General features: G+C 35.1%; 1 pseudogene; it reads left to right on the forward strand.

The window, feature by feature from the left end:
- Positions 1-14,378, forward strand: part of LOC123608353 — a 77,879-nt pseudogene extending 63,501 nt beyond the window's left edge.
- Positions 14,379-25,942: the final 11,564 nt, after the last annotated feature.

The raw sequence follows: 25,942 nt of genomic DNA on the forward strand, positions 1-25,942 counted from the left end.
TGTGAGATCATGACCTGGGCTGAAGTCAGCTGCTTAACCAACTGAGCCACCCAGGAGCCCCAGGACTCATATTATTTTCATTCAAATTCAGAGGGATAAATAAATTTCGTGAAGGACCCACAAAATGTACTTTGGATATCCCAATAATACATCAGGCTCACTGGTTTAATAAGAGTTCTCAAAATTTGATCTTTGATCTCATAATTGTATTTCTGATTGTGACATATTTGTATCACACAAATGAGTCAGCAGTTTTATTTTTTAATTTAATTTATTTATTTAAGTTTATTTATTTATTTTGAGAGAAAGAGAGAGTGAGTACGGTGGAAAAAAGGCAGAGAGAAAGAGGGAGAGAGAGAATCCCAAGCATGCTCCCCGCTGTCAGTGCAGAGCCCCTATGCAGGGCTGGATATCAAGGACCACAGGATCATGACCTGAGTCGAAATCAAGAGTTGGATGCTTGGGGCTCCTGGGTGGCTCAGTCACTTAAGCATCTGACTCTTGATTTTGGCTCAGGTCATGATCCAACAGTCTTGAGATCAAGCCCATGTTAGGCTCCAGGCTCAGCAAGGAGCCTGCTTGGTATTGTCTCTTCCTCTGCCCCTTCTCCCTCCCCCAAAATAAATACTCTTTAAAAAATTTAGATGCTTAACCAACTGAACCACCCAGGCACCCCAAGTCAGCAGTTTTGTAGTGATCTTGAAAGAGTACACTCTCTCAAATGTCTAAATATAAAGACTTCTCATTTGAAAATATAAGTGGAAAAGAGTTGAATAAGTAAATAATTATTTTGTATACTAGCTTTTGAGTTTTCTTGAAACTGGTAGTATATTTCTTATCAAAAGCACATTATAACATCTAATTTTTATTTATCTACATATTAATTAGGAAACCAAAGTGTATACTAAGATGTTATGATGAGCAGTGGGTATTATATGTGAGTGATGAATCACTAAATTCTATTCCAGAAACCTATATTACACTATAGATGACTTAACTAGAATTTAAATAAAAATTTGAAAAACAAGTGTATAGTAAGAAAGGAATCTGTTTTTTAAAGGCTGAAATCAAGTCAATGTTTTCTTGCTTCACTTGATTAAAGAAGCAAAATCATTCTAAGCATATTTTTAGGCAACCACTCCTTTTATTTTAAGATTTAATGCATATTTTGTATTAAGTTGCAGCTCAAAGTACTTATTTTTCCGTTATTCTACACTAAATATGCCAGGATGGCATCAATAATTCTATAATATATTGTAGGAAAAGCACCAACTCTGAATTCAAACATGTTGGTTTGAACTCAAGTTTTGCTGTTTACCTTTAGGATGATCAAGGAAAAATTACTTACTTTATTGGAATCTAATTTCTTTATTTTTAAATTGTAAATACTAATAGTAACAAGGGCTCACAAAAGACCACAGGGGAACTAAGTATTGACCAGATTATGGTGCAACCCATCATTTAACTAAAAGTTAAAATGGATGGATACTAACCAGAGATCTTTTGTATCAGATCAGGAACACACAAAAAGCTCATATATTATATTAAAACTCATTATATTCATTTTGGAGAATCAGAGTCATTTAAGAATATTTCATCAGGTTTATTTTTTATTTTAAACTTAATCTTAACTCTTAGGTAGGTAAACCTAGCTTTTTTACTTGATTTTCTTAAAAGGTCAGTATTCTTGAGGTTTTTAAGTAATGAATACTCAAAACAATTACAGGTATGATTTATATGTTTTTATTTTAGTGTAAGGTAAACTTTGAGAAGGTTGATGTATTTAAGTGTCAAATGTTAATGTTTTAATTTCTTAAAATATACAGAAGCAACCATTTTTACAGAGCATCTGAGGTTATAAATCAGCCCTGTACTATAAATGACAACTCTGTCTCCATTATCCACACAAGTATTAATTGTAAACTCCTAATTACTTTTTTGTATTTGATGAACAAATATTTTAATATAGTAAGAATTTCTTATGCAAAATGTCTTTGGAAAACCAAATATGTTTTTGGTGGGCTTTTAATATTCTCAGAATATGTATTTAGGCTTTTTAAATGCTACAGTCATTCATGATTTTAATAATGTTTCTATGGTTTCCCTAACATACACCAGGTAAAGCACTATTCTCTGTACTTTGTATGTAGCTTTTTCAATAAACCTGAAGTTTGGTACTCTTACCCCTCCTCAACCATCTTTACTTATTAAATAATTGACTTTCAAGCAGATGAAAAGCCAATTCTTTGGTGCATTTCATGAGTTTTAATGGAAAAACAATGTAAGCTTGAAAAATAATCACTTTATGCAAAAAAAAAAAAAAAAAGAAAAAACCCACAAACAAACAAACAAACAAACAAACAAATAAAAGTAGGCAAGGAGGATATTCACCTTTAAAGATGAGAACTTGGGGCGCCTGGGTGGCGCAGTCGGTTAAGCGTCCGACTTCAGCCAGGTCATGATCTCACGGTCCGTGAGTTCAAGCCCCGCGTCAGGCTATGGGCTGATGGCTCAGAGCCTGGAGCCTGTTTCCGATTCTGTGTCTCCCTCTCTCTCTGCCCCTCCCCCGTTCATGCTCTGTCTCTCTCTGTCCCAAAAAAATAAATAAAAAACGTTGAAAAAAAAATTTTAAAGATGAGAACTTAACATCTTACTTTATAGTTTCTAGAATTTAATTAATTTGAGAAGTTGCTAATAAATACTATCCATGGTAACAGTCACATAACCAAAGTATGAGATAGAAGCAAGAAAATAAAAGAATTCATATTATGAACAGTTATTATGTTATGAACAATTGACATTTAATCCTCACAGCAAATATATTTGGTAGATACTATCATTCCCACTTTAGGGATGATCTTTAGATTTAAGGATGTTAGAGATTTTCATGGCATATAACAACCCCCTCTCAGAGTACGACAAAGCTCACGTCTAATATCTTTGCATTGTAAAGAAAGAAAAATCCAGATTAGTTAAATTCATAATCAGAATCACATTTTTAAAAAATTACCATCTTGTTCAAAGTAGGTAGGAAAGGTAGGCCCATGTAAACATTATGGGTGGAGCTGTGGAGAGACTAGAAAACCCCTGAGTATTTATGGATGTGAATATTTCAGAGAATTTAAGTCATTGCACATATATTTTTTTTCACTGAAACTCTGATGTTTTACTATGAATCTTGAGCCCAGGACCAATCCAGATATTGACAGAAGGGGTTTGAGCGAATCTAGCTCACTCTTACCAATAAATAATACTTATTTTTACTTTGATTTATATTTGAGTTTGAAATTATGTTCACTTCATGCCACAGTTGTCAAAACTGGATTCTATAAAATCTCTATCTGAGAGAGTATTTTGGTGGTGCTGTCTGCACAAGTAGGGCCTGCCTAATCATGTCATACTCACCATATAATGCATTAGGCCCTGTTAACAGGCTGACGTCAAATGCTTTCAAATTCTTCATTTCCATTTTCTTTCAGTGTGAGGCCAATCTAACCCTGTAAAAAAGAAAGAGAGAGCAATAGAGAGAGAGAGAAAGAGAGAGAGAGAAAGAAAGAAAGAAAGAAAGAAAGAAAGGAAGGAAGGAAGGAAGGAAGGAAGAAAGAAAGAAAGAAAGAAAGAAAGAAAGAAAGAAAGAAGGAAAGAAAGAAGGAAAGAAGAAAGAAATTTTATTTTCTCGAAGTTCTGGAGGCTAGAAGTCTGAGATTGAGATGTCGGTGGAGTTGGTTTCTTCTGAGGCCCCTCTCCTTGGCTTGTGGATGGCCACCTTCTACCCCTGTCCTTACATGGTCTTTCTCTCTGTGTCCTAATATCCTCTTTTAAAAATTAAAAAAAAAATAATTGAAACATAGCTGACATATATCATTTCCAGGTATAGCATAGTGATTCAACAGTTATATATGTTAAGAAATATTCACCAAGATAAGTGTATTACACAATTATTGACTATATTCCCTATGCTGTACTTTTCATGCCCACAAATCTCTTTAAATATGTATTTTATCTCACTCTTCAGACTTGTTGGAATATTATGTATTTTCTTTTGATATTTGATATGTATAGCATATTTTTTTAACGTTTACTTATTTTTGAGAGGTGGGGGAGGGGCAGAGAGAGAGGGAGACACATCTTCTGAAGCAGGCTGCAGGCTCTGAGCTGTCAGAACAGAGCCCGACGGGGGGCTGGAACCCTTGAACCATGAGATCATGACCTGAGCTGAAGTTGGAGACTTAACCGATTGAGCCACCCAGGTGCCCCTGTATAGTGTACGTTTTTAACAGTCATATCACCACACTGATGGATTTCATCACTTGGGAGTTGTGGACACCTTTTGTTAAAACTGGATAGGACAGGCATCAAGGAAAGTAAATGTGGAGTTTTTCTGACACTGCCAGGTAATGGTATTGACAAAGATTGTCTAATTCAATAAGAATCACATGTCCAGGGGTAAAGGAAAAAAAAAGCGATAGGTGAAATGAACATAGTAATGGTAATATAGGAGAGTAAACATCCTATAAGAGGAAGTGAACACCAGGGAGTTCTAGCAGAATACCTGGATTGTAGAGTTCTGTTGTTGTCATTTGTTTGTTTTGATAGTCAGTGCCTAGTTACATATATGTATTATCTTAAATTTCTGAGTCATTTCTTTAGAAGGTATAGTGTTTTGACTTTATTTACTTCATATACATCTACATTTCTAGATTTGAAAGATGACCCCTCAAAAGTAATATCTGAAAATAAAGACAGAAGACTTTTTTTTTTTTTATTTTTTTTTTACTAATTTTTTTTTCAACGTTTATTTATTTTTGGGACAGAGAGAGACAGAGCATGAACGGGGGAGGGGCAGAGAGAGAGGGAGACACAGAATCGGAAACAGGCTCCAGGCTCTGAGCCATCAGCCCAGAGCCCGACGCGGGGCTCGAACTCACGGACCGCGAGATCGTGACCTGGCTGAAGTCGGACGCTCAACCGACTGCGCCACCCAGGCGCCCCAGAAGACTCTTGATAAATTAAGGCAGTACTAGATTGATTTGATGATAAAAATTACTTTAATTCTAAGCAATGTAGTACACTTTAGTAACTTTGAGGTGGTGGTGGGATATGGATGTAATGATTTTGTGGAAAAAAATGTAATTATTCCAGAGAAGAGTAATCAGCTAATTCTGGATAGATGAATTGTTTGACAAGAAAACAATTTGAGATGAGTCTAGTATAACTACAAGACACTGAGGGCCTGGACCACATCTGGAAAAAAGGAATAGATGCAAGATATATTACAAAGTTAGCATTTCATGCCAGAAAAGATACGAGTAAATAATTTATGAACAAGCTGTGCATGTACTAAAATTGATAGAAGGCAGGTAATAAGTATAGTCACATCATTGTTTTAAGCTACACCTTGTATTTTCAAAGTCCATTTCTCATTCTCCTGTGTCCTTTCACTTGAATTATCTGACTTCTTTGCTAAGATGAAGTTTCATTTTTGATTCTAATATTTGTTGAAAGAAAATGCTTACCTATATTATATTTAAATTTTTTATAGTACCTTTCATTAGTTGTGTGTTTCAGTATTTTAGCAATAATTGATCTCTTCAAATGAGAGATATAGATAATGATGGTAGGTAGGTAGGTAGAAACAGAAATACCCAGTTACAGAGGAGAAGAGAGAAAAAAACCCTATTAAAAAGACTTGGCATTCAAATCTTAGTAGCAATTACTTGAAGGCATTCATAGAATGGGTTTTAATAAATATTTTCAATTTATTTAAAATATCAGAATGGGAGACATGTTAACAGTCTCAATGTTTAGACATGTGCTAATTATTTAACTAATCATCATTTCCTCTTTGTGAAGTTGAGTTAATTTAAAATAATTAGATCACCATGTCCATTTCACATTTTGAGCCTTCCTAGAATAAGCAATGAAATGGCAAATGAAATTGAAAAATGATGGTGCCTCAGCTCTTTTCGAAAAATAAATATACAACCAGAGCATGTAAAGCCACTGTCACTTCATATAGTAGCAATCTAGGCTAAAATGAAGATGAAACAGCTTTCCTGGCTGAAATGAAGATATCAACTGCATTAAATTAGATTTTTTTGGTACTTAAGTGAAAGACAGTTTTTCCAGTATCTGAATTACCTGCCTTGAATCACTTCATAAATTGGACTAAACAGTATTGAGTTTGAGGGTTGTTTTTCTATTCCCTTCTGTTGACACAAAGTTCAGTGCTCCATTTCTTCTTTAACTATGAGAGAAGCTGTAATAACAGAGACTATAGAAGTAATGTAGAAATGAAATGTTTCAAATTGCATTTGTGTCCCCAATGTCTACTTTAGACTTGTCCCAAGAAAAGCACACATTTTGAAGTAGTTTTAGAGGGCCCTTCTTTTGAATGGATAATAATTTATTTCATGAGGTACACATTTTCTCTTTTGAAAACAAGAGGAAAATAATTTCCTCTTTGTTCACTTTTCAGTGTAATTGTGTAGAGAATATTGGTACTTATACTGATGACCTCAATTTCCACAATGTTAGAATAGATAGTTTAATTGCAAATACTTACATATATACTCTTACTGTTAATCTTCTTAATATTACCATGGTGATGGTCCTCTGAATCCAAGTTTATTGATCTGTACGTAAATAGGGAGGTGAAAGGAAATTTCTACCCCAACTCCTCCCATTATGCTATCATTACATAGACATGGGAAAAGTGTTGTAAATACGCTCATGATACAAAGATAAATAGATTTATGAAAATGAGAACATGGCAGGCAGTGGTAGTGGGGGAATAATTTAATATTCATGTTATCCTCTAAATACTATTGGAAAATCAAAAAAGAAATTCTTAATAAATGTATTCTAAATAATAACAGGAACCTCAAATTTCTATTATTTATGTATTATTAAATCAGTTGTAAACTTTTAATAAAAATTATTTCAAGGGGGATTGAGTGAGATATTGCTTTAATCTAGTCTTATGTCATAAGATCTAAAATACTGTTTCATTAGCCTCAACACTGTACTTTCAGAACCTACTAAACTACTGAAAACATATAAGGAGAAGTTTCTCAATGAATGCCTATTGAATTGAGTTTATGGTAAAAAGGTTGTTAGTGAAATTGAAGAGTGATTACCAAACTCTTTTTACCAAACATTAGTCGTTTACCGAACGTTTTTTTTAATTTTGGCTCTGCATACTGATACCAACTTTACAACCCCATAAATTATATACCTGATTATTTAAAAAACAAATATTTTTATTCAATTTAAAATTAACTCTAGGTTTTAAAAGATTTAACAGCTTGGTCTTAAGCCAGATATATATATTTCCCTTACAGTAGAATTTTCCAAAGTAAAACCAAGATACCTGAACATCCAACTGTATCTTTATTGGATTTAAGTACTACTTAAATCGATAAAATTCTAGTTTAAAAGAGGCTACTTCACTTTCAAGGCATTTAATTAAAGCTACATTCCATTAGTTAGAATAATCTAAACTTGACTTCATCTACTAAGTCATTTGGATCGTTTTATCGGATCCTTCCCTTCTGAAGATTGTTGATTTACTTCTTCCTTATAGATCACACTTTACTCACAGAATATCCAACACTTAGTCATTATATGTTTAATTATAAAATACATAAGACAATGAAAAATTTTCTTACTCTCATTAATGGGTATATGTAAATTCTCACACATGTAATTTTTGTCTGAGATTGTAAACATTCTTATTCCCCAAATCCCATCTTTAGTCCCGTGTTGTCTCATAGCACACACTGTCCCGTGATCATTTTCCCAATAACAACAATGGCAGTAATGGCAGTTACTATTTATAAAACAATGGCTATGTGTAAGGCACTGCTTAGGACTCAACATTATTATGTTTAAATTGATTGTCATTAGGTATTATGGACCGTTAGTTGTTTTAAGATAAAATTACATATTTATTTTTGTAGTTTTAAGATAAAACTACATATACATATTTATGAAATCATATTTAGGATGAACACATTAGCATTACAAACAAATAAAATAAAATGCGACCATCTGGAAACAGCCATGGTAGAGCTGTGTTTTGCTTTGTGGTTTTTTTTTTTTTATTTTTAATTTTATTTGAGCATATAGTGTATGTAGTGGCCTTCTTTTTACCACTTGGGCCAGTGCTTTTTCTCCAGGCTCTGTCTATTCTTAGGTATCATTATTTTTCCTATTTTTACAATCAAGGGGAGAAAATAGAAACTTACTGGCTTATTCTTTTGAATGTTTTGAAGCAAAATCTTTTACATATGTAGATTACTGGCCATTTGTATTATTTTCCCCTAATTTTCTATTTCTTTCTCCTGTTAGATATGTTACCATTGTCATGGCTACATATGTTTGGGTTTTCCAATGATATATTGAAAAAAAAACATTGTCTTAGTGTCCCAAAAACATTAACATAAATAGGTATTTATTGAATAGTATTCATGTGACCGACACTGTTCAAGAGATAAGGGATAAAACAGCCTGCATAATACATATGGCCCCTCCAAATATGGGATTCACAGGCTAAGGGGAAGTGACATTATATATTTATAAATGGCATTACTACTCTGAAACAGTAGCCTTGAAACCAGAAACCAAAGCAATTCTAGGAGGATATAGTTCCAAAGTGTTTGACAATTTTCTTTGTTCAGTCTTAGAAAGGTCTTTTCAGCAAATTTTCCAGAGTTTATTTATAATTGCTGGTATAGTTTATTTTCCTAAATTTGGCCTCCCTAGTGAGGAAACATTATGTTGATATTTTAATGAAAGAACAAATTACACACCTGCTCCCCCTTCTCCTCATCCTCCTACCCAAGTGTATATTTGAAAAGAAGACAAAAGAATATGTATGCATCCCTGTTATAGCTATTTGGAGAACTTGGCATAGGACTACATCAATTTCCCAATATTTCACTCCAGGATTAGTTTCATAAGGTTTCCATAACAAATTACCACAAGCTGGGTAGCTTAAAACAGCAGAAATCTCTTCTTGCAGAGTACTAGTTGCTAGTAATCTGAAATCAAGATGTCTGCAGGACCATGTCCTCTGTGAAGGCTGTAGGGAAGAATTCTTTCTTGCCTCTTCCTAGTGAATGGTGATGGCCAGCAATCCTTGGTGTTCCTCAACTATAACCGCATCACTCCAATTGTTGTCTTCATCTTCACATAATCCTCTTACTTCCATATCTCTGTGTCTCTCCAAATCTCCCTCTCCCTATGAGGACACAGTCATTGGATTTAGAGCCCATCTGAATGTAGTATGACTTCATTTAGCTTGCTTACATCTGCTCAGATCACATTTACAAATAACGTCACATTCACAGGTTCTGGTGGACATGAATTTTGGAGGGCACACTATTCAGCTCAGTAATGAAACCACTCAGTCACAAGCAGAACTAGATAACTGTGACTTCTAGTTGGATAAGGATGTAAGAACCCCATAAAACCAAGAGAAAGCTGCTAAATTCTGCATAATTTCCTCTCAGTAACTTCATTTAGAATAAATATGTCTTGTCTTTGGTAAGGAGTGAGAAAGGGAGAAATACAATAAACTTTTGGGAAAAAAAAGAATCCATTCAGAGAAATTGATAATACAGTCAATTAAAGAAAAATCTAGCGTCTTTGAAAATAATTTTAAGGTGGTATAAGGCCCACAGAATCAAATCTTTCTGGTTGTGTTAACAGATAAATTGTAGCTGAATCCAGTGTCCATGCTCAAAACCAAATTAAGAACTTCTGTAAAGGGGCATATAAGTGGCTCAGGCAGACTTTGGCTCTGGCTGTGATCTCACAGTTCATGAGTTGGAGCCCAGAGTCGGGCTCTGTGCTGACAGCTCAGAGCCTGGGGCCTGCTTCAGATTCTGTGTGTCCCCCCTCCTTTTCCTCTCCCTGCTCCCTGGCTCTTTCTCTGTCTCTCTCAAAAAATAAATAAACATTAATTTTTTTTTAAAGAGCTTCTGTAAAAATTAAGGGACTTTTCTTGATGGGGGGAGAAGGGAATTCTCTAACCCTATCCCACCATTCTATAGGTAATGGAGTTTCAAGGAAATTTCCGCACTTCTCAAACTAACCCCTGAGTCCCCAATTTACCACCTATTGGCACAGTGGCTTTGGGCAAGTTGTTTTATCCATGACTGTGCTTTCTATTGTGAGTCTCCATGCATCCCAGCCTTCATTAAAGCATACTCCGTAGTTCGATCTCTGATCGTTTCTGAAGGCAATTAGCCATAAAACTCTTAGTTGTCACCTGAACAACAGTAACTGAATGCCCCAGCAGCACTTTAAATTTAATACCATCTATTCCATAAATTTCATCTTTTTAGCCTGAATCCACATCCTCTCATGTCTCCTAAGGTAATGGCATGCTTTCCTTTAAAGCTTAAAGACATCAGGTCCAATGAACCCTTCCCATCAATTTCTTGACAATATCTTTTGATTATGTTATTAACAGTTTTGATATTGAAGTATCTAGCATTTAATGAACACTTTCTACATGTCAAAAGCTATTTTAAGCAATATTACATATATATGTGTATGTGTATATTTGTACTATGTATGTGTTATATATGAGAATTATTTAACTCTCAGAAAAACCTTATGAAATAGAAGCTATTAGTCAACATATTCTAATGACTATTTCATATTCTAGATGAAATATGTTCTAGGTGAAACATGTTCTACTGAAACATATTCTAGATGAAAAAAATAATACACACAAAGTCTAGTTTATCTACTCAAGATATACATCTAGTTAGTGAAAAAAAAAAAGATTCAAATTCAAGCAGGACCTATTTAGAGCTGGAAAACCAAGTAAATACTCCTCATATTATTTATTACAATTTATTGCTCTTTATTCATTTTTACTTATTCTGAAATTTTATGAAATGAATCACCTATCAGTTTCTGCATTAAACATACATTTTCTTTTGTGATTTTATTCATGTTTCTTTCATTTTCATGAGATTGTCCTCCACTGCATTGACATAAGTGTTTCCTTTATCCATAAATTTTAATTAACTCAATCCTTTCCCTTTTAACTCAATCCTGTCCCCTTTCCCGGCAAGTTATAACTTTTATTGTGAACTCATAACATCTGTTATAGTATATTATATTAATTTGTATTATAATAACTAAACTGTTGAAGTTACTAAGTAGTATATGTTCCAAGCACAATGCTTAGCCTTCTACATATATGTCAAACTGTATATTATTTAATTTTCAAACTGTATACCAGGTACTATAATTATTTCTACTTTATAGACAATAAAACTAAAGTTTAGAGTTAAAATAATTTGCCCAACCTCACATTAGGAGTAGAGTCAGGATTTTAAGAGAGGATTTTTATAGGATTTTTAAGGATTTTTAGGATTTTTAAGGATTTTTCAGTGCGATCAACTATAACATATTGTGTTTACATGGGAAATGCATGGCCATTGTCCAGAAATTTGAATTCTTCTATGGGAGATATGACAGATAAAGTCTTATAAGTAAAATAAACATGAGTAAAATAAAGTTTCAATAAAGTCCAAATTAATTTATCATTCAAACTGAGACACTTTGGAAAACAAAGTTATGCCATTGATAATTATGTCAAGTCAACATGTTTATATCCAGATTTGGATTCAGAGTCACCCTGAATAAATGGAACTATAAAGTAGTTCATTGTCAATACATGAAAGTTAGATTTCTGCATGCAAATCATTCTTGCACCAGTTTCTGAACCTGTACAGAAAGAAGCAGAATATGTTTCCAAATGTCTCAGATTGCCCAGACCTCCATCCAACAGGGATATTTTGGCCTATTCAGAGTTTCTAAGCTTCTATACCTTGGAGACACCTTAGTTAATGTGACTCATTTTTTAGTGAATCTAGAGAAAAACCTTTTATTCACTGTTATTACAAATTTACATTTTACCTTATCAATCTGTCTTATCCACATTTCGGCACAGAGTTTCTAGGATTAAACGCATGCTTTGTCCTTATTCCTTGCCAAGTTCCTGTTATTACCCCTTATATTTAGAGACCTAACCTGAAACTTTTACCAGTATGATAAGCATACTCTCTCTCTTTCATTGACCAGAGCTTGTTCTCATATTTAGGCTCCTAGATTGGATCTTGTTGATATTGACAAGTCAATTATCAATCCATCTTATTGAGTGTTCACTCATTTGAGAAATAACATTTAGTGCTCAGCTTAACACTCAGAGATCTGCTGATACAAAAGCAAACAAGATGGAACCCCTACTAACAAGGAGCTATTACAATCAAGTGGTAAAGACAATAGATACTAAAGTTAACAGCTTCCTCTACCAAACCTCACCTACAAGGCTGTACTTTGAGAGAAAACATTTGCAGTTGGGTCACTTTACTTTGTACCCATATTTGGTACATATTTCATATTGTTCATATATGCTTGCTCCCTGCTACCATGGCAATTTAATTATGCTCCACTACTTTGAGAGAAGCTTAACAGATAGGACTGTATACTTAGTAAGGAATGGTTGAATCCCCAGTACATAGAAGTTAAAGGACAACTTTTTTTTTCTTTCTGCTGGTTTTGTATTGCCCATATAAAAGCAAACATATGTCCTCAAATATGAAAAACCACCACAATGTAAACATAGTCAAGAATCTTATTGGTGGAAATTAGAAAATCGTATGTGAACATCTTTAATCCTGGATTTACAGCTTTCACAGTTAACTTCCTAACTTTCAGAAATCTCATTCTCCAAATAGGTAAAATCACTGTATTTTATTTTTTTAAGGTAATGAGACACAAATGCAAAAGTGAATGGAACATCTGTTATAGGCACTGGCATATAATCAAAGTACATTGAACACGGGGGTCCTCATGTGTAATGAAAACAAACCACGGCTGCCTCTGCATCCAGGTACTTGGTGGGTTGCTGCAGAAGCCCTGATGGCGCAGGGTGGCATGGAATTCAAGCAAACCTGACCTAGTTTTTAAGGGAAGACAGAGTGCAACTTTGGGGATCTTTGTATACAGTTGAAAATGAAGAAGTTGGTTTGGCATTGAAGGACCTTGCTAAGGACTCTGACAAGCTAGTAGGTTGCAAAAGTAAAGCAGGAAAGATAATAGAAGAAGTATGTTAAAAAGCAATTGAGCATGAAACAGGAAATGAAAGTTATAATACAATAGGAATTGCCACAGTTGAGTATTTTCACCTCCAAGACCAAGAAAAGGTAAAAAAACAAAACAAAACAAAAAACACTTGTTGGAGGACTGGTTGTATATTAAAAGCAGAGAACTGAAGTCTAACAGAGCTGAAACCTTTGGCTTTCAATAAAACAATATCAAAATTGTCATAAATGAGAAAGAACTTCAATTAGGAGAAACACTTAAAGAACGAGTAGTAACACAATGTAAAAACTATAGTGCTCTAACTAAAACAGTCTGAAGAGGATGTGAGATAAACCTCAGGTTGGAGAAGAAGAGAAAAATAACGCCAAAATAAAAGAATAAGAAGAATTTGGAGGATTTATAGACTATGAAGATTATCAGAGAGGGTTGAATAGGTGGTAAATCCTGAAACAACATGCAACTAACCAGACAGGCAGAGCAACCAGAATTCCTCCATCAGAAAGAAAAGCCCTTATTTTACCTATGGGATATCATCAGTAGGGCAGAGCTTTCCTGAAAAGAAAATAATATGGAATAGTCTTGCTGTGTCTGTTGGACACTGACACATTTTCTGAGTGTTGCAGAGAACTGAATAACTATGCAGTGCTCCAGCTGGATACAGCATGGAGCTACTTCTACTTGGAACAACTGGGATGCTTTGAAATTGCGGGAAAAAAAATAAAGTTATCCTAGAACTCCTTTAAAATTGCTGTGATGAAAAACTATCAGAGACTGAACCACATAAAGGAAATTGTGGGAAAGAGAAGGTACTGTTTTTAAGACTTACTTGGCTTCTGGGTGTCTGAAATTATCATGATGGAAATGTGGAGAACCTTGTGAGTATCTCAATAGGGCACATCAACACTTTAAACAGTCCTGTATTGATCTGTCACAAGTTCACAATTTGTTGCAGTTGGGATTTACTGCTGAGGAAGCCTGGCTTGGACTAGGCATGTGACAAGCACATGGATCGGGTAGCCACCCACACTAGCAACCAAAGAGAGGACTTGGCCCAAATAAGAAAAGAGGGCAAAGAACAAAAGACATTAACTAGAGAAAATACTCTTTGAAAGGAATGGGCTACTCTACTACTGTAGCCAAGCATGGCTCTCTATCAGGCCCTGAGGATTGCTCTCAGCAATCACCAGGTGTGTTGGTTAAATGATTCAGATCCTGATACCAACAACAGTCAAGAAAGCCCTCTGTAAGGGGTGCCTGGATGGCTCAGTTGGTTGAGCGTCCAACTGTGGCTCAGATCATGATCTCATGGTCTGCGAGTTTGAGCCCCGCATCAGGCTCTGTCAGAGCCTGGAGCCCGTTTCAGATTCTGTGTCTCCCTCTCTCTCTGCCCCTCCCCTGCTCATGCTCTGTCTCTCTCTCTCTCTCTGTCAAAAATAGATAAACATTAAAAAAAATTTTAAGAAGCCTTCTGTAAAATATTAGCCAGCTGGTGCATATGGGCCTTGACATGGTAGCATCATTCTGAATTTCTAATTTTGACAGTTGTGTCTTCAAGTCCAAAAATCTTCACAAAGAATTTTCCTTATTTCGGGTTCCATTTAAGAAATATTAGTGTTTGTCTAGACACTTCATAATAGTCCCTCTTAATATATTTAACTTTGTCATGTTAAAAAATGGTAAAATAATCAAAGCAGATTCTCTCTCTTTCAAATCTATGACTTAAATTATATTATGTATGGCAAAACTTTATAGTATATCTAGCCAAAAGATGGTTTTAAAAATATGAATATTTTGTGAGAAATAAAAATGCAAATAATATTTGAATCAAATTATGATTACTTCAAATGAATAAAGATATTTAAATGTAAACAGTTGCTCATCTAGTCTCTATGTTGGCACTAAAAATGCATAATCTTATTTGCCTCTGAATTTCAATGTTTAGTTACTATAATAAATTACTATTACATAATTTTTCCATTTCCAATTTGTGGTGGCAAATAAAATATTAAATATAATCCATGTATTCTTTTTGGTTTACTTATCTATGTATATATTTTGATTCAAATTCATAATATTTTTAAATCATCTAAAAAATTAAATAATAGAACTATTTCTTTTATTTCTTCTACAGAACTTGATGGCTATGGATTTTGTGCACTTAGCCTGTTATGCAAGATGGGATTTTTAGAAATTATGATTTTAATATATGCAGACCATCCTCAATTGAGAATAGGTGGGGTTCTAAAAAAATTGAATTGTGTGAAAGTTTCAACAATGCATGGAACACATGATCTCAAATTAACAATGTTATATACGAGGCTGAAATTTTTATTATTTTGCCTACCAAAGTTATTATTTCACCTCAGTAATAAACTGGAGCCATAGTAATATGTTGTATGCCTTCAAACGTAAGCAACCAGAATGAATTTCTTTCTATGATAAAATATATTGTTAAATTTAGCAAGAATAGTCACTCTGTAGCTCATTAATCACTGATCCCCAACAGGTCTCTCCCTGATAAACCCTAATGCTCCTTTTGCTGACCCCTGCCATCCTGGCTACATGTTGACTAGCAAGGGCAGGCACAGAGGTTATAGAGGAAAATGAATCATAGGCACCAGGATTTTGAATATAGGAGTAGACTGATATCCGGGAAGATAGAGAAAGGAAAAATGGGTCAATATTGAGAACAGATCTCTTTCACCTTTCTCAGGATATCTCTTCACTTGCCTCTTCACTTTCTCAGAATATCTCTTCACTTGCCTTCCTTTTCCTTTCCACTCACACTCCCAAAGATGACCACAGTTTCCTCTACTATCATCCTTGGTTATTATTAGGCTCTTGTTCATTTTAGCGCCTTTATTCAAAACAGTTGTCACTGAAGTTTTTAATTAAAATTTCTTTTTCAAAGCTAGAGCATGGCCTTTAAAGTTTTTGTTTCATTTTCTATTATAATAAATAGCAAAGAGGAAATGAAAGTATTTTAAACTTTGAACTCCTTCTTTTTAGTCATATAATCTATATATAAAAAGGTATCATCTGTCTTTATGAAAAGAATTATTTAATACAATTTGTTTGGGCACACAGCAGTTCTAGGCATTTTCTTATGGGGAATCTGGATAGTCTCAGCTGTTCTCCATATGTCCTAAATTCTTCTTTTGGAACTAGGTGTCTGGGCCAGGGATATTTTTCTCATGGAGTTGGCTGTATCACAGGATAGAAATCCCAACTGCTCATGCACTTTCTAGCCATTGGTCAACTTATACTTGCTAACATTCAATTGGCTAAAGCCAATTATTTGCAAAATTCAAAGTCAGGGGGTGGAAAAATATCTTCAACATTTTAAATGGGATAAACATCAAAATCAAATAGTGAAGAGTATAGCTGTGTGGATGCATAAAATAGTGAGGCCATTAATATACCACAATTCTTCAAACACTATTTTGATAGCATGTTGGAGAAAAGAATTCTGAGATTCATTTAGGATTAAATGGGGTAGAAGGTGGACAATAACTTTTGTCTTATTTTTAAAACTTTTATTTTTTTAAAAATTTATATTTGAGAGAGAGAGACAGAGACAGAGTGCGAGAGGGAGACGGATATAGAGAGAGGGAGACACAGAATCTGAAGCAGGCTTCAGGCTCTGAGCTCAGCACAGAGCCTGTCCGGGGCTGGAACCCATGAACTATGAGATCATGACTTAAGCCACAGTCGGGCACTTAACCGACCGAGCCACCCAGGTGCCCCAACTTTTTCCCTTCTAATAAGAATTTAGAAACAGATTGATTCTAAAGGGTAACCAATATTTCTGTAACTGATTGAGAAAGGAAGAATGTGCTATGAGAAATGATCAGATTGGTAAAAGACAAGATAGTGGAGAAATTTTGGTCTAGGCTTTGGTCTAAAAAGCTAGATGATTGTGTATTTAATTCTGTATGTAATAGTATGTATGTAATAATAAGTTATGGAAGATTTTGAACAGAGTAATGGCATACTGGCTTACTTATGAAAGGAACATACTGGCTGCTATTTTGGTCTGAGTAATTGGAAGCATGTAGTTTTCATTTACTGAGGGCTTGGGTACTTGAACATAATATTATCCTCTATCTAAACACTGATATTTTGTATTTAAAAAATACATTTACAAAATCAAAAATACTTGAAAGGTATTTAAAGTTATCAGCTAGGGGTTTGTTTTGGGTTTTTTTGGAGTTTTAGATACAATTTATTGAAAAAGTCATTTTTGTTGTTTCTCTGGAATCTTATTCCTTTACGATCACTTTATTTTTTTTTCTTTGCAAATTTTTATTTAAATTCTAGTTAGTTCACATACAGTACAATATTGGTTTCAGGAGTAGAATTCAGTGATTCATCACTTACATACACCCCCCAGTGCCCATCACAAGTGCCCTCCTTAATACCCATCCTCTATCTAGCCCATCCCCACCCACCTCCCTCCATCAACCCTCAGTTGTTCTCTGTCACTCAGAGTCTCTTTTTTTTTTAAGTTTATTTATTTATTTTGAGAGAGACAGAGACAGCATGAGTGGGGGAGAGGCAGAGAGAGAGGGAGAGGGAGAGAGAGAGAATCCCAAGCAGTCTCCATTCTACCAGTGCAGAGTGTGAGGTGGGGCTCAAACACACAAAGGCATGAGATCATGACCTGAGCCAAAGCCAAGATTCAGATGCTTAACTGAGCCACCCAGGCACCCCATTCAGAGTCTCTAATGGTTTGTCTGTCTCTTTTTTTCCATATGTTCATCTGTTTTGCTTCTTAAATCGCACACGTGAGTGAAAATCATTTGTCTCTCTCTGCCTGATTTATTTCACTTAGCATAATACACTCTAGGTCCATCCAAGTTGTTGCAAATGGCAAGATTTCATTCTCTTTGATGGCTGAGTAATATTCCGTTGTATGTATGTATGTATGTATGTGTGTGTATACATAATCTTTAGCCATTCATTAGTAGATGGACATTTGGGCTCTTTCCACAGTTTGGTGATTGTTGCTAATGCTGCTATAAACATTGGGGTGCATCTACCCTTCAAAGCAGTATTTTTCTGTCCTTTGAGAAAATACCTAGTAGTGCAAATGCTGGGTGCAAATGTAGGGTAGTTCTAGTTTTAATTTTTTGAGGAACCTCCATACTGTTTTCCAACATGGCTGCACCAGTTTGCATTCCCACCAACAGTGCAAGAGGATTCATCTTTCTCCACATCCTCACCAACATCTGTTGTTTCTTGTGTTGTTGATTTTAGCCATTCTGACAAGTATGAGGTGGTATCTCAGTGTGGTTTTGATTTGTATTTCCCTGATGATGAGTGATGTTGGGCATCTTTTCATGTGTCTGTTAACTATTTGTATGTCTTCTTCTTTGGAAAAATGTCTGTTCCTGTCTGCCCATTTCTTACCTGGGTTGTTTGTTTTTTGGGTGTTGAGTTTGATAAGTTCATTATAGCTTTTGGATACCTAACCCTTTTCCAGATACGTCATTTGCAGATATCTTCTCCCATTCTGTCAGTTGCTTTTTATTTTTGTTTATTGTTCCTTCACTGTGCAGATTTTTATCTTGATAAAGTCCTGATTGTTCATTTTTGGTTTTGTGTCCCTTGCCTCTGGAGATGTGTCTAGCAAGAAGTTGCTGGCTGAGGTCAAGGAGGTTGTTGCCTGTGTTGTCCTCTAGGATTTTGATGGTTTCCTGTTTCTGGGTTTTTTATTCTGTTCCATTGATCTATGTGTCTGTGTTTGTGCCAGTAACATACTGTCTTGATTACTAAAGGTTTGTAATATAGATTGAATTCTGGAATTGTGGTGTCTCCAGCTTTGCTTTTTCTTTCTCAGGAATTCTTTGGCTATTCAGAGTCTTTTGTTGTTCCATACAAGTTTTAGGATTATTTGTTCTAGCTCTGTGAAAAATGCTGGTGGTATTTTGATAAGGATTACATTAAATGTATAGATTGCTTTGGGTATTTGATGACACGATACTCTATGCAGAAATCCCAAAAGACTTCACCAAAAAACTTGCTAGAACTAATACGTGAATTCAGCAAAGTCACAGGATATAAAATCAAGGTACAGAAATTTGTTGCATTTCTATACACCATAATGAAGCAGCAGAAAAAGAAATCAGGGAATCAATCCCATTTACAGTGACACCAAAAATAATAAGATACCTAGGACTAAACTAACCAAAGAGGTAAAAGATCTGTACTCTGAAAACTATAGAATACTTATGAAAGAAATTGAAGAGGACACAGAAAAATGGAAAAACATTCCATGCTTATGGATTATAAGAACAAACATTATTAAAAAACTAGGGAATTTTAAATGTAAAATAAGAGTGAAGAGGTTGTTATTATATACTAATTCCTATAGCTGATCGCAAGGCCACAGGTGGTATTTTCAACTGCTTTTCTCTTTTATCTATGCTATGTTTCCTTTGCTCTCAGGCAGCACCACAGAATACTTTATCTGGTAGGCTATTCCAAAATACCTCATGCATGTAATTTGTTTTTTGTTTTTTGTTTGTTTGTTTGCACAAGATCAGTGGGCATGCACAGTCTTAGATTACAAGGAGTAGACCATATACTCTCAAGTAGGTCATGGATATGATCACAAGATTCACCTCTTCTTTCTATTTTTCACCCTCTGGATCCTTGTATTTTGTATGGGAAGAAAAATGATGCCCCATATTAGTCAGTTGCTATGATTTAGGATAAGAAAAAAAAAAAAACCTTTCAAGTTGTTGTCACCATTTAGAATATTAGATACGTATTTTATATTAATTCCAGTGTACTCTAGGGCAACTACTTCTGAAAGATGGAATACATGTCAAGATTGGTGAGTCCCATGAGTAATAGTGTACAGCCTTGTATCTTTAATTTTAAAAATCATTTTGGTCATAAGTATTATTGTTGGTTATATCATAATATTAAATAACACATTTAGTAATTTTCATAAGGTAATGCTTTCTAAAGTATAGTGTGTATAATGGTGATTTCCAATCAGTAATGTCTCTTTTTCAGGGTGGGAAACATTCAGTGTAAAAAAAAAAATCCACCATACTATTTGATTGTCTGAGGGGATGATGCCACATGGAATTGGTTCATGTCACTGGAAAATTCTACATCTACTAGTGTTGTCAATCAGGTCAGCCTTGATAAGGGGAAGTCAATATTCGGCTATGTACAGTGTTTATCCCTGCTGCCACTATCACTTGGTTCATGAGTCCTTTGTGGGAAAACTGAGTGCGGCAGGGTAAAGGGTTACTTGACATTTATAGGCTTTCCTACAGTTGAAGGCTTTTTTGAGCATTCATACAGGACGAAGATATCACACTCTTGGAACATTTGAAGCTGAGCATTTGCATCCCTTTTTCCCAAAGCTGATCATTAGGTTTCTAATATTACTCTTAAAAACTCACTTAAAATATAGTCTATTAGCCCCAAATGTTAGACATCCTTACCTCTAACCATCTCTTCTTTCTAATAGAGGTGGCAGTGAGATATATCATTAACATTTTCGGCCCAGGAGTGTTTCACCAAAATATTGCATGTTGTGCTGGTGCTAGAAAATGTTAGAGGTCTGTCTTTAAAATAAGACTAATTTTTTTCTGCATTATCTGTATATTTGTAATGTCTATGAAGCCATAAGTGTAGATTGAGGAAAGTGATAGGGTGGATATTTTAGGCTAATGAGCTGTGTGCTCATGCGACCTACTTGTGCCTTCAAACTTATTTGAACCTAGCCTCATCTCTAATGTTCAATAATAAATATTGTTCACTGTGCATACAACACCAGCTCATGATGGGTACTCAAGTGATATCACCTGGAGTGATCACCTGGTATCTCAGAGTAAACCATTCAGTTTATGTTAGTGCTCAGAAAAGCTAGGAACAACTTTTTAAAAAGGTATCTTTCCTTATTTCCCCAAGATATCATGGATTATCTCCAGAACTCTAGGGGCATCTACTTAGGATTTCCAGTAAGAGTTTCTTATGGATTAAAGAGAATTCTACTCTGTCATATACTTGTTCGGGTCACTATATATAATCATGAAGATTGGGCACTGTCTAATTCCAAGGAATCTCCCACATTTTTGTCAGCTTTGAATGGTATCCTTGGAGTTGCACAGTGAATGGAACTAATGCACCCTGAACATTGTACCTGTTGCCTCAAATAGTCCAGTAGTAGAGATGAGTATGTCTCTGGAGAAGATTGAGAACCTTCACTTCCTTTAGATTCCACATAAAGTAGAAAGCTTCCAGGTTTCCCAATATACATTTGTGTCCAAAATATCAATTTGTCTCCAAATTGTTAAAATATGCAATAGGTATGATATATCTTTTGCAATAATAAAATATGCTGAGGGCAGTACTTGGTACTTTACCTTGGATAATTTATTATAATATAAACCAAGACTACTTGACCTCTAAGACCATCATTGAATTGGGTATCTTAACTTTTTGTTATTCTTTTATTAACTCATAACTTGGGATATTTGGTGTTTTGAGAATGTCTGGTGATTCTAGCTTTCCAAATGTTAGTAGAATGCTGTCACAGTGTAATTGAGAGTAGGACCTCCTATGGCATGATAAGATGATGATCAAAGTCCTTGTGGACTAAACTGTGGCCCAAGTCAGGGAGTTGACATTATAAGCTGAATGTGTGCTAATATTACTGGCAGGTGAAAATATAGTTTCTAATAATCTCTGCTTGTTAGGATGGGTACAAGAGGACATTCTAGATCAATAGCTACATGGGGCGCCTGGGTGGCGCAGTCGGTTGAGCGTCCGACTTCAGCCAGGTCACGATCTCGCGGTCCGTGAGTTCGAGCCCCGCGTCGGGCTCTGGGCTGATGGCTCAGAGCCTGGAGCCTGTTTCTGATTCTGTGTCTCCCTCTCTCTCTGCCCCTCCCCCGTTCATGCTCTGTCTCTCTCTGTCCCAAAAATAAATAAACGTTGAAAAAAAAATTTTAATAGCTACATACCAGTCAAGGGCTGTGTTGATTTCTTTAGTAAAAGTAGACATCTGAATTAACGGACGAAATTTAATTAAGTTTATAATGAGCTTAATGTATTAAAAAAACAGTATCTCATCTGTGTTCTATTTAGGGAAACAGATAAGTTACATATAGGAATCACCATCTTTCCTTGGTCATCTAAAGCTCAATAGTAATGTTTATGATGACTGCAAGAATATGTTATTGCTTTTGGCTTACTGTTTGAAAAAAGAAAGCAGTTCCATTGGGTTTCATTAGACTCTTCCTATCATAAATGCTGTTTTATATGGGTAACTACTTCAACCATAAATTCAGAAACTAGAGATTTAACAGCCCACCATACCAATTATGTGTCAGGTGAAAATTTAATTTTCCCTCCTCAGTGCACAACAGTGTTATCCTGGACCACAGAAATAAACATTAATTTAGAGATGGTATCCAATCTAATCAATTTCCTAAATTTTGGTTATTTCCCTTTTAGCAGTGATTAATGATCCTGGTGAATGTTTGCAGGTGAATTTCTGTAGTGATAGAAGTATTTATAGTACACATTTGCATGTTATTTCTCAAAATTACCTACCATTATTCTATTTCTAGATACTCTAAAGTCTATGAAGTAACTCAGGTATAGGAACTGAAATTAGGTATAGAAATGATTCTTAATGTCAGTGCTCTGTTTGCCAAACCTAGCATAAATTTTGGTTGTGAATAAGGCAGAATCTATTTGAAATATCAATCTCAGTCCTATAGACTCCATGATAAATTAGCCACCTTCCTGTTTGATAATTCCTGTTTATCAAATTAGTCTGGTGATTTCTCTGATCTCATTTCTGGCCTATCCATTTTGTATCTGGGGTTAAATTTCAAGTGTTGTACCCCATCAACAGGCCATCCCCAGGAGCAGTGCCATTCCTGCCTTTTCACAGATGCATGTACTCTTCTCACTAAAGGTGTTCTCAATGCTTTGGTGAGTGTGATGTTTTCTGGGTCTCCTTAGTTTGGGGAATAGTTTAAGATATTATATGTGAGAAATGCATCCTTAAGTCCTTTTCTTCCTTCATCTACATATTCAAAGGAATTTTTAGGTTGTCCACTTATGTTAGTGTGAATGATCTTTCATCAAGATTTTAGTAACCATGCAAGTAAATTAAATGATTGTTTCTATGGAAGATTATATATATATATATATATATATATATATATATATATATATATACACACACACATATATATACACACACACACACATACTGTATTCTTTTTTGATACAAGCTTTTTTCTCTGGCATTTGAATATGTAATTTCATACATCTGCTGGAATCTGATTTTAGTTAAAGATAATAAGAGAGCTGTTGAGTATGGAAAATGGGAAGGATTGAATTCTCTTTGGAAGAAACGGCTTTGGTCAAATAATTTTAAGATTTTTGAGTAGGACAGGAATAGTCGCATAAGACAGAGGTAATGTCTCAGTTGGAAATAAAGGTTAGAGTCTGGATATTTGGTGTATTTTAAGACATCCAAATCTCTCAATAGGTCCTTATGCCTACATTCAGGGTTTTATTCTTTTCCTTATCAAAGCTTTGTCACATTTGATGCATTGTCAGGTTGTTAATTCAACCTACATAAATTGAAAACCCTTAGGATCAAGTTTTAGTTTGATTTTCATCTATCTCAGCCTAGAGGCAAAAAGAAATGAGAGATACTGAAAATCCTTGGTTGTCTGTCTGAGTTTTGAGCTGAGAATTTAGAACCTTGAGCTTGTTACAGTTTTCTTTAAGCTATTCAGAAAAATTAAAAGCAACCAACCCACCCTAGAGCCTTGAATTCCTCATACTCTTCATTCTGTTCTTTTTAGAGGTGACTCAATCTCTCAAAGCCTTGTCATTAATAGACACTTTATTCTGGGTGACCACAGGTAATAATTTAATTAGCTGTTTTTCCGCTAAATGTCATGGGCTGCCAGAATCCCATGTCTTAATCCTACTGGAATCTTCTCTGCCTTTAGCCACAAACCATAAGACAAATGCCACCTTCCTATCATGTTCCTAAAGTTTTCTGACCCACAATTAATCCAGTTACCAATTTTTATATCAGACAACAGTCTTAATTGTAAATGATCAACACTTATTATATATTATTAACTAAGTGATTCATTAAATATTGAGTAACTCAAAATATTTTTGAGGGCCGAGGACATCTGGTCTATGCTATCAGAAACAGTACCTCCGAAAATGAAATAATCCAAAATTTCAATTATATTGTAATTTCTGACACCTCTGTCAGGAAATTAACCCAGGGGCCATCTAAAGTGTAACCTGTTACTGATGAGACAGAGACAGAGAAAGAGAGGGAGACGCAGAGAGCATGAAAGAATTTAAATCCTGGAAAACTGAAATGATTGAAAAATGTTCAGTACACTGTCAATCCTTGTTTATTGTTCAAATTTAAGTCTAAAACCTTTAAACAGCTGCTTATGAGTTCTTTATAGGTTTGTTGGCCTTTTTGGAATTTTTAAATTTAGACTGGTAGAGTGGAAAACAGACCTCCACATTGGAGGGTAGCTATTGCTAGACTACAGATATGGAAACTTTGGTTGCTATTGTCTACATATATGGGGTCAAAGTCAAAGCCAGCAAATGAGGAAGGGTTGGCAGGAGTAATCTACTCTTGATAGATCTTAATTTGATCCTTATTTTACCCTCTACTCCATACTGTTTTTACTCAGTATGTGGGATTTCTTTTTTTTTCTCCCACAGGAAAACACATATAGAGTTACAAATTATTTATTTATTCCTGTACTATTAAAAAATAATTTCAGTAGAGCTACCACAGTGTTATATTAGTTTTAGTTGTAAAATATAGTGATTCAACAATCCCGTACATTACTCAGTGCTTATTATGATGTGTACTCTTAATCCCCATCACCTATTTCACTCATCCTCCCCACCCAACCTCCCCACCCACCCACCTCTGGTAGCCATCAGTTTGTTTTCTAAAGTTAAATAAAAAAAAATTAAAGTTTATTTATTTTTTGAGAGACAGAGAGAGACAGAGTGTGAGCAGGAGAGGGGGAGTCACAGAATCCGAAGCAGGCTCCAGGCTCTGAGCTGTCAGCGCAGAACCCAAGGTGAGGCTTGAACTCATGAACTGCAAGATGATGACCCGAGCCAAAGTTAGATGAAGTCAGATTAACTGACCGAGCCACCCTGGTGCCCCTGTTTTCTATAGTTAAGAATGTTTCTTCATTTCTCTCTCTCTCTCTCTCTCTCTCTTAATCTCCCTCCCTCTCTCTCTTTTTCCTTTGCTTATTTGTTTTGTTTCTTAAAAAATTTTTTTTTGTTTATTTATTATTGAGAAACAGAGACAGAGCATGAGCATGGGAGGGGCAGAAAGAGGGGGAACAGAATTGGAAGATGGTCCCAGGCTCTGAGCTGTCAGCACAGAGCCCAACGAGGGGCTCAAACTCATAAACCTCTAGATCATGACCTGAGCAGAAGTTGGATGCTTAACCAACTGAGAAACCTAGGTGCCTATGTTTTGTTTCTCAAACATACGGTATCATGTGAAATCATATGGTATCTGCCTTTCTCTTCCTGATTTATACTCTCTAGCTCCATCAATCCATGTCTTTGCAAATGGCAAGATTTCATTCTTTTTGACGGCTTTTTTGTAGCTGAATAATAACATATATATGTATATGTTATTTATAATATCAATTTATTTTTATAAATGAATTTATTTATTTATCCATTCATCTGTCAGTGGAGACCTGGGCTACTTCTATATTTTGGCTATTGTAGATAATGCTGC

Source organism: Leopardus geoffroyi, chromosome A1 (genome assembly GCF_018350155.1).
Source record: "Leopardus geoffroyi isolate Oge1 chromosome A1, O.geoffroyi_Oge1_pat1.0, whole genome shotgun sequence".
Lineage (NCBI taxonomy): Eukaryota > Metazoa > Chordata > Mammalia > Carnivora > Felidae > Leopardus > Leopardus geoffroyi.